Raw genomic sequence first — 11932 nt, forward strand, 5'->3', positions numbered from 1 at the left:
ACATTCTAGCAGAAAGAAGGATGAAGCAGATGCCAGTAGGTTGCACATTTGGTGTCAGGAAGATGGGATTCCTGTCTGATGGTATCTATTTTCTTTGAGAAGTAGGAGGTGAGATCATCTAAGAGTCTGGGACTAGGGAAGATAGAGAATAAAATAATAGTAAATAATATGCCAATATCACTTTACAGTTGGCAGAGAGTTCTCAGTCTCTTCTTACAACAACCCAATAAGGAAGTCATTATCTTTGCATTACAGTCAAGAAAACCTGGGTTTGAGGCCGGTTAACTCCCCCCCTCCAAATTACCCAGCTGGAGACAGAAGCTAGAACTTCAACTCAGCCCCTCACATGGAAAGTTCATCCTGCTGTTGGAAGAAGGATTATTTATGTGTTTGTTCATTTGTTTTTAAATATTAGGGTCATTTGGTTTAGGAAATTTTATTTAATACACATTCTTTCACTCTGGCCTTTCTTTTAGGGTGGGACCATAAGCTGAAGAGAGAGATGACTCTATCTACATTCCTAAATTTTGAAATGGAAAAGTGATGATTTTTCCTCAGGGTGACTTCTAGTCCCGCTATAGGTCTTGGGTGCAGTCATAAAGTACTGAAAACAGAAGTGTCTCAGTTCCTACTTGTCAAAGTCTAGGCATTGCATCAGAATCTCTGTGTCTGGGGGGTGACAGGGAGGTGGCTCAGGCTGCTCCCAAGTTCAGTCAGCTTGGGGGCAGCTCTTCAGAGTTCAAAAAGGCACTGTTTGCTTAAGCAGCCAGAAATTGGTATGCTGATACTGGAGAACCTTGGGAAAGGGTTGGCGGCATACATGGAATATAGCATGGGGTCTGGGCAGAAATCAGAAGAGTCTGAGAACAAATAGTGATAGAAGTCTGTATTCCTTCCGTGGGATACTTTCCTTAACTGCCAGTAAACAAGAAGATAAAGAATGGAGCTTGGGGGGCTGGGTTATTAACACGTGGGAGCAGACTGAGAACTAAGTCATGGATGGGTGGGATGTTGGTAGTGTGTAAATTGTATTTCCACAGAGGAAGTACCACAGAATCTGTGCAGGTCTATGGAGTTCACTTCCTCATTCTGTCCCTCACCCCCAACCTTTCCTGGATTCCCCTAGTAATCAATAAATGCGGGTCCTAGCCATCGTGCTGAGGCAGGGCCTTTCCTGGGCACAGCACGTTTGCTGAGGAAGAAAGGACATCTCAGGACAGCTAGTTGTAAAGGAAGACACATTCCATAGCAGTTCTCTGGTTCCAGGGTTGGTGGTGAGGACAAAAGGCCTTATTTGACCAATCTCTGATCTGTTGGGCTCTGTGGAAAATAACAGTTTTTAGACCAACATAGGTCAATGCTCATTTGACTTTTAGATGAAGTTTGAAACCTTTGCAAAATATTAGGGATCTCAGGTGAGCTTATTGCAATGCATAGTGAAATAAAGAAGCTTGGAAGCATGGGCAATAGTGTGACCCCTCTTCTCCACCCAACCCCTGTGGTGCACTCCCCAGAGACACACAGGCAGGTCAGCATCACTGAATGCATACTTCCCAGGATCCTGTGGCTCCATTCAGCAGAGGAGAGAGCCCAAATAAATGTTTGCCGGTGACTCTAATAGAGTCTATTGTTAGATTATCAAGGGAATGCATTTGTCTTTTCTTTGAAAAGCAGGTCTGTGGGCAAGCCTGGAAGAGAGTCACTTCAGATTTGGGGGTTCCACCCAAACATCTGATGCAGAAGTCCAGGCCAGGGGTTCTGGGCTAATGGGATCCCACATCCTTCTCAGAGAAGGGGAGAGTAGGGTCCAGAGGGCCTGGAACAATGTCCTTGTCAGGCCCCAAAGCATAGTCAGGGCCTCGAGATGCCATCATCAGGTCACAGGCAGCAGCAGACCAGGCAGGATGCCAGGACCAAGGAAGCGGGCCCTGGCAACCATGAGTCGGAGGCCAGGTAAGCAATAAAAATGGAGTTCATCAATCCCAGAGAGCAGGAGCAGATGGGATCATCAGAGGTCAAGCGAGTACTCAGCGCTCACAAATCCCAGAGCCACTGATGGAGAAAGGGAAGGATCAAATAGGTAATATCAGGCAATTGCTTCTTCCAGACTCAATGACCCTGTCAATTTTATACTCGCCAGGACCAGTGACAACATGGACTTGGAAGGCTTGTTTTTGAGCATCCAGATAGCTGCCTGGCTAGTGTTTATGAACTCAGCGTCGAGGAGCAGCTGATGTCACATCATGGTTCTAGACTAGAGTCTTCTCTTTTTTTTTTTGGAAATATATTTTTATTGATTTCAGAGAGGAAGAAAGAGATAGAAACATCAATGGTGAGAAAGAATCATTGATCAGCTGCCCTCTGCATGCCCCCCACTGGGGATTGAGCCCACAACCCGGGCACATGCTCCTGACCGGAATCGAACCCGGGACCCTTCAGTCCGCAGACTGATGCTCTATCCACTGAGCCAAACCAGCTAGGGCTCTGAAGTCTTCTTACCTCCTGTGCTGAGACCCATATGCTCCACCTTTATGCCCAGTTCCTCCAAGAGAGAGACCCTGCCTCGTGCATGCATATAAGGCATCCTCCCCTGGTCCTGCTTCTGAATCACAGCCTGGTGGCTGATGCTCTGTTACTACCTGCCAGACTTTCCTGTCACTGGGTGCTAGCTGACAGCCTACCTCTCAAATTCCTGAATATACCTCAATGTTGGGGTCCCCATCCCTGTGTCTTTCCTCGCTTGGATTCCTCTTACAAATGCCTTCTTGGATGAGGATCTGTTTTTCCTGCAAAGTCTTTTCTGCTTTCCTGCAACTGGTCCTCATCCTAAATAGTGTTCAATGCATAGTGGGTCGGTGGAGCTCCAGGTTTCAGCCCTTGCCATCCTGCCATCATTCAACAAGCCAACCAAGTCCAGAGAGGGCAGCAGAGGCATTTTCCTGACAATGAAAGGGCAAAGGTTATACAGGGCACTAAGTATAGATCACCGAGTATTAGGACTGGAGGAAAACTTAGAAGTTGAGTTCATTGCTGTACTTTCACAGACAAGGAACATTATTCGTCTCTCAGATTTTTACAGTCACACGGCTAGTAAATGGCTTTACTGCAACCCAAATTCAGGTCTTCTCTTTCTAGCATTCTTTCCCCTACCCTAGGAGGCTTCCCTAAATCTATGTTGGATTATTTTTCTGAGTTTTATTATAATACTAAATACTGTTGAAATATGCTCATCACCAAGCATGTCAAACTTGCGGGCCACATGCATGCCCTAACTGGTTTGGCTCGGTGGATAGAGCTTTGGCCTGCAGACGCAAGGGTCCCCGGTTCGATTCCAGTCAAGGGCATGTACCTTGGTTGCAGGCACATACCCAGTAGGGAGTGGGCAGGAGGCAGCTGATCAATGTTTCTCTCTCATTGATGTTTCTAACTCTCTATCCCTCTCCCTTCCTCTCTGTAAGAAAATCAATAAAATATATTTTAAAATCCTATATAATAAAGAGGGAATACGCAAATTGACCGTCACTCCATCACAAAGATGGTGGTGCCCACAGCAGAGGCGGGGGCACAGGGGGGGGGGGGTTCCGTAAAACAAGATGGGTGCACCCCCCGTGGAGGCCAAGTTCCCATAATGAGCCTTAATGAGCAATCAGCAGGGACCTGAGGCTGCACCCCGCCCTCCTCGTGGGGCTTGACAGGGGACCTCAGTCTGTATCCCCCAATCTGGTGCCAGGCCTGGGACCTCAGGTCACGCTCCCTGCCCCGGTGCCAGGCTGGGGGACCTCAGGCCGCACCCCCCCACCTGACAGGGCTTGACAGGGGACCTGAGGCTGCGCCTCCCCACCTGGCGGGGCTTGATGGGGGATCTCAAGGTGAGCCCCCTGCCCCAGCACCAGGCCGAGGGCCTCAGGCTGCACCCCCCACCCGGCAGGGCTTGACAAGGGTGGGACCGGTTGGGTCTGGATCTAGCCCAATGGGGGTGGGGCCGGCCGGTTCTGGGTCTCGTGCAATTTCAAGGCACACGTGGGTGGGTGAGGACTTGACTCTGGGTCCCGTAGTGTGCCCCAGACTCTGACAGGAGGAAGATTTTTATATACATTTTACTAATTTTCTTTCATCTCTGACACTTCAATTATAGAGAAAGGTCAAATAGCAATATTAAAATATTTCCTCTAATTAATCCCCTTTTAATGTGCACGAAATTTGTGCATTGGGCCACTAGTGTATGTATATGTGTGTGTGTGTGTGCATTGGGCCACTAGTGTATGTATGTGTGTGTGTGTGTGTGTGTGTGTGTGTGTGTATATATTATATATATAATATATAAAATAAATGGGGCATGCAGTGTTTGATAAGCTTGAGATGAATCAGTTCCGTTTGGATAAAATGAGGCAAAAAGAACTTTGTTCTAAGTGGGTACACTGCATGCTAGGTGTTGTTACAGCAATAAAATGAAAAAGAAAGGAACATTATTCAATTTAGGCATTCTAGAGATAACTGTTCATTTGCTCTTTGTGTTTAAGGATGGGTGGGTGTGTAATGCTAATCATCGTGTATATGTTCAGGTTATTCTTTGGTGAAGGTATTTTCACAGTGATAAGCTGACAGGGACAAAGCTTTTATGCTGCTGGGTGCTGGTCAGCAAACCACTTGAGGGCTATTGGCTCACTGAGTCCATCATGATTGTTCTGCCAGTGGGCAGCAGACCCACCCAGATGGCAAAGCCCAAAAGAAACTGGAAATTTTTACCTTTAGGTGGTGTGTACGTGTTGCTCTCAAGTAAAAAGACCCATTTTAGCTCGGCTGGTGTGGTTCAGTGGTTGAGCATTGATCCAGGAAACAAGAGGTCACAGGTTCGATTCCCTGTCAGGGCACATGCCTGGGTTGCAGGTTGATCCCCAATAGGGGGTGTGCAGGAGGGAGCTGATCCAAGATTTTCTCTTATCATTGATGATTCTATCTCTCATCATTGATGGTTTATCAGTCACCTTAAGAAGCCTGACAAATTTAAAACTGTAGACAATCAAAAATTCAGATATATATAATGTGATGGCTACAGGTAGCAGAGTTGAATTTTATTACTGATGAAGGAAAGCTGTGTTGAGCGAGGGGCGCAAGCAATTTCTGTGTTCTCTGATGGGGGTTAGAATTTGACATTTGATCTTTCAAAATACTGATTACATGTTGAAATGATAATATTTTGGATATGGTGGGTTAACGTATATTATTAAAATTAATGGCACCTGTTTCTTTTTTAGTTTCATTTGAAATTAGATAAGTGGCTTACATCGTATCTCCTTTGTCAGTGTTGGTTTAGGGCAGTGGTCGGCAAACTGCGGCCCCTTGAGTGTGGCTCTTCCACAAAATACCACATGCAGGCGCGCACGTACAGTGCAATTGAAACTTCGTGGCCACACTCAAGGGGCCAAAGAGCCGCATGTGGCTCGAGAGCCGTAGTTTGCCGACCACTGGTTTAGGGTATCATCATGGGGATAGTGGTTGAAGTCGAGCAAAATCCTGGGAAGTGAGAAGTTCAAGGAACAGAGAGGTAGGTGGGGGAGGAAGGATCATCTTATTGAAATCACTAAGAATTAAGCAAAGTCACTTGAGAGAGAGGGCCAGTGAGCTAGGACATACAATGTTCTGGAAATGAGGGTGGGTGACTCAGGGCAATAGATGGTGATCCATGGACAGGCAGCAGCTGGCATAGTTTGATGATGGGATGCTCAAAGCTGGAGATTTTAGGGAGAGGAGACTAGCGTGGAAGTAGTAACACAGATTAGAAAGGATATCTGTTCCACCTCCAGGGCTGTGGGAGGAAAATGCACTGTCACTTGAGAAGACTATGAGGGAGGCGTATCCTCAGAGGTGATCCATGTGAGAGCAGCAGGAGAGAGATGCTGGAGGAAGAGGAATGTTTGATGACAGTGGTCTATGAGCTCTGGGGAACACCCTGCACTGGTTTCAGGAGTTGGACAAGATGTGGCGGGAGCTGGGAATCTGAGGCTTCTTAAGGTGACTGACATCTGGGGTTAGAGGTTTTCATGCAATCAGTGCTGGTGGTCCGCAGGCAGAGCAAATGGAGGCAAGACGGTGAGTGTAGGAGGTTTGGGTGCGGGGTGGGGAGGAGAAGAGAAGGTGTCCTTGCTTCACTCCTGTTGGGAGAAGACATGGGGGCCTGGGGTCTCCTTATTCCGAGAGTTCCGCCTCCCTCTTCCACCTGTCAGTCAAATGCTATAAACCATTAAAGCCCATCTTGGCTCTTTTAACTTCTCATGCAATACTGGATAGGTGATTTTTTTTCAGCCAATAACAGATTCAAATTCATACTCCAAGGCAGATTACTCACACATGCAGATCTTCAGCACAGTTCTTCTCTCTCCAAACCCAGATATCTCACTACCATACACTCTCTCATTCTTGGCAGGTTCAAAACAAAGCACCATCTTACTCCCAAACCTGCAACCTCTCAGCCTAGCGCGCTGTACTCCAGGTAGGTAGCAGCTGGGGGCTGGGCTGAGTGCATGATGTCTCCCCTACAGCCCCCACTCCCACTCCGAATTCAACCCATCACTAGATTCTGTTGATGATTCCATGTCCTAAACACCCTAAAATCTATCCACTTTTGTCCATCTCCATCACCTCCCCTTTCTCCCCCCTTGTATATAAAGCTCTACAATAGCCTCTTAATAGGTCTGTCTGCATCTGAACTGAACCCTACCCTTATTCCCCATATTGCCCCTATGGTGAGACTTTTCAAAACTCCCAAGTATTTTCATGCCACCCTTTTCAACCTAAAACTCTGCCATGGCTCCCCACTGCTCTCAGGACAAAGTCAAGACTTTTACACATGGTCGGCATCTCTGCACAGCCCCCTCCCCAGCTCTCTGGCAGCCCGGGCTTGCACCTCCCTCTCAGTCACCCAGGTCATGCCTGCCTTCCTTTTTGCTTACATGTGATTATGGCTGTGCTCACAGCCATCACACGGCTTTGCACATGCTGTTCTCTCTACATGGAATGCTTTCCCCTCCCACTTTGCCCAGTTAATGCCTATGCATCTTTCAGATCCCTTCCTTGAGCTCCACAACTAGGTCCCATCCCAATATGCACTTCATCACATGCATTGTGTATCTTCACCTGAGGTGCTTGTAACAGAGGCAGTTTTACATTTGTTTATGATTGATTAATATTTATGTCCCTTTGTAGGCTCCCTAAGGTCATAGACCCTCCCTGAGGGCTTCCAACGGTCTGAGGGACAGTGAACTGGCCCCCTGTTTAAAAAGTTTGAGAACCCCTGTCATAGACCCTCCCTGAGGGCTGGGATCATTTCTGTTTTTGCTCAATATTATTATCCCTCGCACCAGAAAAAGCATCCTGCACATAGTAGGTGCTCAGTAAATGCTTAGTGAATAAACAAATGATGCAAGCTGACTCAAGAGCCATTTAACTTTACAGAACACAGGGCCTCCTTTGATCTAGTATGAGAATTCAATGATTCTGGGACTCAGCTGCACTCAGCAAATGTGTACAGCCCTGGCTGTGTGGCAGGCGCTGTGCTCGGCCTCCTGCGCTATGCCACTACTGAGCACACAATAGTAACTCTGCTGGAACTGGGTAGGTTGCTCTGTGGCATTAATGTCCTCTGGTAGCATCACACTTGGGTATAAAGGCCTGTCTCCCAGCTGCTCAAGCATGTTGAGAAGTTAAGTAGAAAGACGTGTGGTCTTCTGGGTAGATCCTCATCCCTCTTTCTGAGACCCGGTGCCCACTTGCCACATCCATCACACCTCTGGGTGGCAGGAAGGGGTGCCCGAGTTCTGAGGTTTGCTCAGGAGCACCCACTTCCTGTGTTAGGTGATTCTTATTAAAGGGAGTGGAAGTGGCAGGAGCCACTAGAGAAACATACTTCTAATTTCAAGCAGCTAGGTTATCTAAAGATCTTTACCACCACCACCCTCCCTCCTTGAAATGTTTACTTCCCCTAGTGACGGCTATTTTCAGTGACAAACACAGGAGCTTCTAAGCCAGGCACTCTCTAATTTTGGCTTCCCCTGGGTTCAGGAGAAAGAAGGCAAAAGGTAGCAGATGCTTTGCTAGTGGCTGCCTCAGTGCCAGCAACCTGCCTGTGCTACGACTGGTGCCCTGGGTCTCTGTTCCTGTCTGCCCTTCCCCACTCCCTCCGCTGCTGACTCTCGGCCATCTGACCATCTGCCTTGCTCTGCTCCCCGCAGTCACCACACATTGCTACCTTGCTGACACTTGCAGTGCCTTTGGGTGCCCATCTGGCTCAGACCTTGGGAGGTATGGACCCCTCCCTTCTACCGCTCCTCTGATGCCCCGTGCAGGCTCTGCCCACTGCTGCCTGGACTTGGTGGGACAATAATAATGATTTCTAAATGGCCAGAAAGCCACCAGCTATTGTAATTGGTGTAGCCACACCGAGCCAGCACTATTGGGTGGGTGGAAGTTTTTTTCTAATCTTAACATCTTATTATATTAAAATATCTATGTAAGTGTTTTTTGACTCTAGATGGAGGTTTCTCGAAGGCATATTAATTATACCCAGAGTGCCTAAAATATGAAGTTATTGGTAAGTCCTGGTTGAACTGAGGCTGGGGAGTGGAGTGGAAAAGGGCACAGAAGATGATGTGCTGACGTCAGCCCACCTGGAAGAAAGGAGGAAAAAGGGGCCATTTGTGGTTGTCAGTCCATCCCCTCCCTCAGGGCTGGGGCTGGGGTGGCCCAGGGGCAGAGCAGGAAGTTGCTCTTCCTTGGCTTTGCCACAAAGTTTCCTGGGTCTCTCACTGGGTGGTTCCCCCTCCCCCTCCACTGTGTGTGTAGCCCCACCCGTGAGAGAGCCTTTTGTCCTGACAAGCAATGCAAGTGGTGCTAGGTAGGGAGTAAATTTGGGAGAAAGTGGAAAAGAAAATGCTCTGATATTAGGAAAAAAGAGAAGATGGCTCTGTCATTTTTCTTTCTTTTCCTTTTTATAAATTATAAAAGTTTACATGTTCATGGGGAAAAGTCAACATTTATAAATAAAAGCTTCCTGCCTTCTCCAATTCTATACCCCAACACCAACCACTTTCATTTATTTTTATTTATGTTTGTTAATCCTCACCCGAGGATAATTTTTTCCATTTCAGAGAGAGTGGGAGGGTGGGGGGCAGGAGAGAGAAACATCTACGTGAGAGAGACATATTGATTGGTTGCCTCCTGCACACGCCCCTACCCGGGTGGTGTATCCAACCTGCAACCCATGTACTGTACATGCTCTTGACCAGGAATTGAACCCTTGACCCATAGGTGTGTGGGCTGATGCTCTAACCATTGAACACACCAGCCATGGCACCAACCACTTTTAACAATACTTGGAGAAGCCTTCTGGAAAACTTATACTATACAAAACTCTCTCTCTCTCTTTCTCTCCCCTCTATCTTTTCTCTATATAAACACACACACACACACACACACACACACACACACACACACAGGTAAAGAGAAAGACAGAATTTGATGTTGCAATGTGATGGAAAAAGAAAATGGTGGTTGAAGGACTTAGAGTGGGGAATGGACTTGAAGCTGACCTGAAGAGGTTGTTGATGTACCAGACTGGGGCTCCTGAAGGGAAGAAGTGAGGACTGCAAGGATGTAAGTGGGGAGCAGGGGTGTCTTCAAATAAAATATTTGCATTACAAAAATTTTCTTCTGCAGTTTCAGAGATGAAAAATGCAATAGCTAATTGGCCTCAAATTCCTTAACTGAAAAATGGGATCATAATGTACATTCCTTACAGGTTTGTTGTGAGGATTAAATGGGGCCTTTTTGCTTACAGTGTTTAGTATTGTGCCTAGCGCCATGTGCTAAGCTTTATTACAGTGAGTGCTATTATTATTGCTGATGTTATGGTGGTTGCTGTTGCTAGAGTGCCTAGCACAGTGCCTGGTACAAAACTGACCCTCTGGCCATCTGCAGCCAGTATACAGAAAGAACCTGATAGCATCTCTCTTCATTTCAGAAAATTCTTCTTTTTTTTCCACTGCCTTTGTTCCTTCCTTTTTTTTTTTTTTTTCTTGGCTGCTTCTAACTGCTTACTTTATGTTGTATGACCCTTGAAGAAAACTTTCTGGTACCTGGTGGACATAAATTCTCAGAGGCCTGTAGAGATGTTTTAGGTAGCAAAGGGTCCTGCACATTTTTTTACTTCCTCTTCTTGCCTGGCCCAAGCTGTTGGAAATGATTAGGTGGGAACATCTGTGTACTTGCTATCTTTTATACATTCTACCTGAGGTCAATTAGAATTGTTTACTTAAGGAAAATTCCTAAGAATCATTAGGGCCACTCCCTGATTGCCAGGTGCCTTTTAACACATTGACCCTGCAGCTCTGCTAGAGACATCCTGGCCCAGCAAACCTGTGCAGGGATACTCTGTGTGTTTCTACTTGTATTTAGAATGGCTGGCTGGAAACTCAGCTTTAATATTCTGCATCCCAAATGCGTTATTTTTAAATTGTCAGTACAAATAAGCCTGCCTACGCACTCTTCTATTCTTGATTTATAAATAGGTTCAGCTGCCTAGCAATTAAACATACTATATTTTTGCACATGCACATTCCTTAAGGAGACATTTAGACTGTAAATGGCTTTTCCTCTTGTGACACTATCTAGAAACCATCTTCCTAACTTTTCCCCAACAAGTGGGTATATTTTGAAGGACTGGCAAGGAGACTTTTGGTCTTTAAATCCCAAGTCACCATTTCCAATCTGCACAGAAATCCAGCATCAAATTTCTAGCCTATCTTCATAGGGACAAGCCCAGGACCAGCTGATACCTGCACGACATGCTTTATATCATACGTGGCCACACATGCTTACGGCAGTGTGAAACACCCGTGACCAAGACAATGAGACACCAGAGAAAAGACCGATCAGTGGGTTCTGAGAAGGAGACGAAGATGTAGTGTTAGGCGTAATTAAGTATTTGATAAGGTTGAAGGAAGAGGCAGGCATTGCATACCCCAAGGCCCAGGAGATTGGCTTGGCAACTCAGAAGGGAACATACGGAATAACGCTCTTAGGTTAACCTGTCAGAATTTCCATTCTGGACAGAACTGGGACTTGAATAATAATACCAAGTATTATATAACACTTCAGATATTGAATTTCATTTATTTCTCCACTTAATGCAATAAAGTAAGTAGATTAAATATCACCACTCTTTTACACACGGAGAAAGTGAAGCGGAGAGGATGGACACTCAAGCTAGTCTCTGCACCCTCTGACCTCACTCTGCATTCCTGTCTCCAGTGATGCTTCACCTGACACCAGGGTGTAGGGGAGTGAGCTCTGCTGACATTGGAGCCCTCAAGGCAGCAGTTCTGGCCTAGACTTTCCTTGGGGCTGACTGGGTGTGACCGCGGGCCCCTCTCTTGAGCTCCCAGCCTGATTCCTTCTGGTAAATGTCAGGGGTGGGTCTGGACGATCTCTCCAGCAGAGCCCAGATGCTCCTTGACAATAGGCTGTAGCCGATTTGAAGGGCCAAGGAACTGGAAACAGAGTAGGGCATGCGCAAGGGAACTGCCTTAGAAGGCAGAGAAAAGGCAGCGCCCGAGGGTGATATATTGGGTTTACAGGCTGAGAGGCCAAATGACTCCATAGTTTGTAAGTAGTGAGTGTGCAAGAATTCAAGCGGCAGTTTGGTTAGTTTCAGTGTTCAATGAACCCAGGTCTGTCTTTTTTTCGTAGCTTGGAGCTCAGTCCAAGGCAGAGGAATCCGGTCGCACCAGTGGGGGGCTCCACCGAGCGCAGTCTCCAAATCTCCCCAGGGCCACCCGGCTGCCCAAAGGCTCCTCGAGGAGTCACTGCGGGCGCTGAAAAACTGTCGAAGGCGTTTCACCCGCGTCCACGCTCTTCCTTCCTGGCCGGCCGCCCCCGC

The 11932-nt window shown here is 47.0% G+C and overlaps 1 long non-coding RNA gene across 1 annotated transcript in view; it reads right to left on the minus strand.

Moving 5' to 3' along the window:
• Positions 1 to 11140: 11140 nt before the first annotated feature.
• The window catches only part of LOC106725496, a 1331-nt gene continuing 539 nt past the window's right edge, over positions 11141 to 11932 (minus strand). Inside the window, exon 2 of the long non-coding RNA XR_001361385.1 lies at positions 11141 to 11875. This is a non-coding gene — a long non-coding RNA (uncharacterized LOC106725496). The remainder of the gene's footprint in view (positions 11876 to 11932) is intronic.

The sequence above is a fragment of the Myotis brandtii genome, unplaced genomic scaffold (genome assembly GCF_000412655.1).
Source record: "Myotis brandtii unplaced genomic scaffold, ASM41265v1 scaffold168, whole genome shotgun sequence".
Taxonomy (NCBI): domain Eukaryota; kingdom Metazoa; phylum Chordata; class Mammalia; order Chiroptera; family Vespertilionidae; genus Myotis; species Myotis brandtii.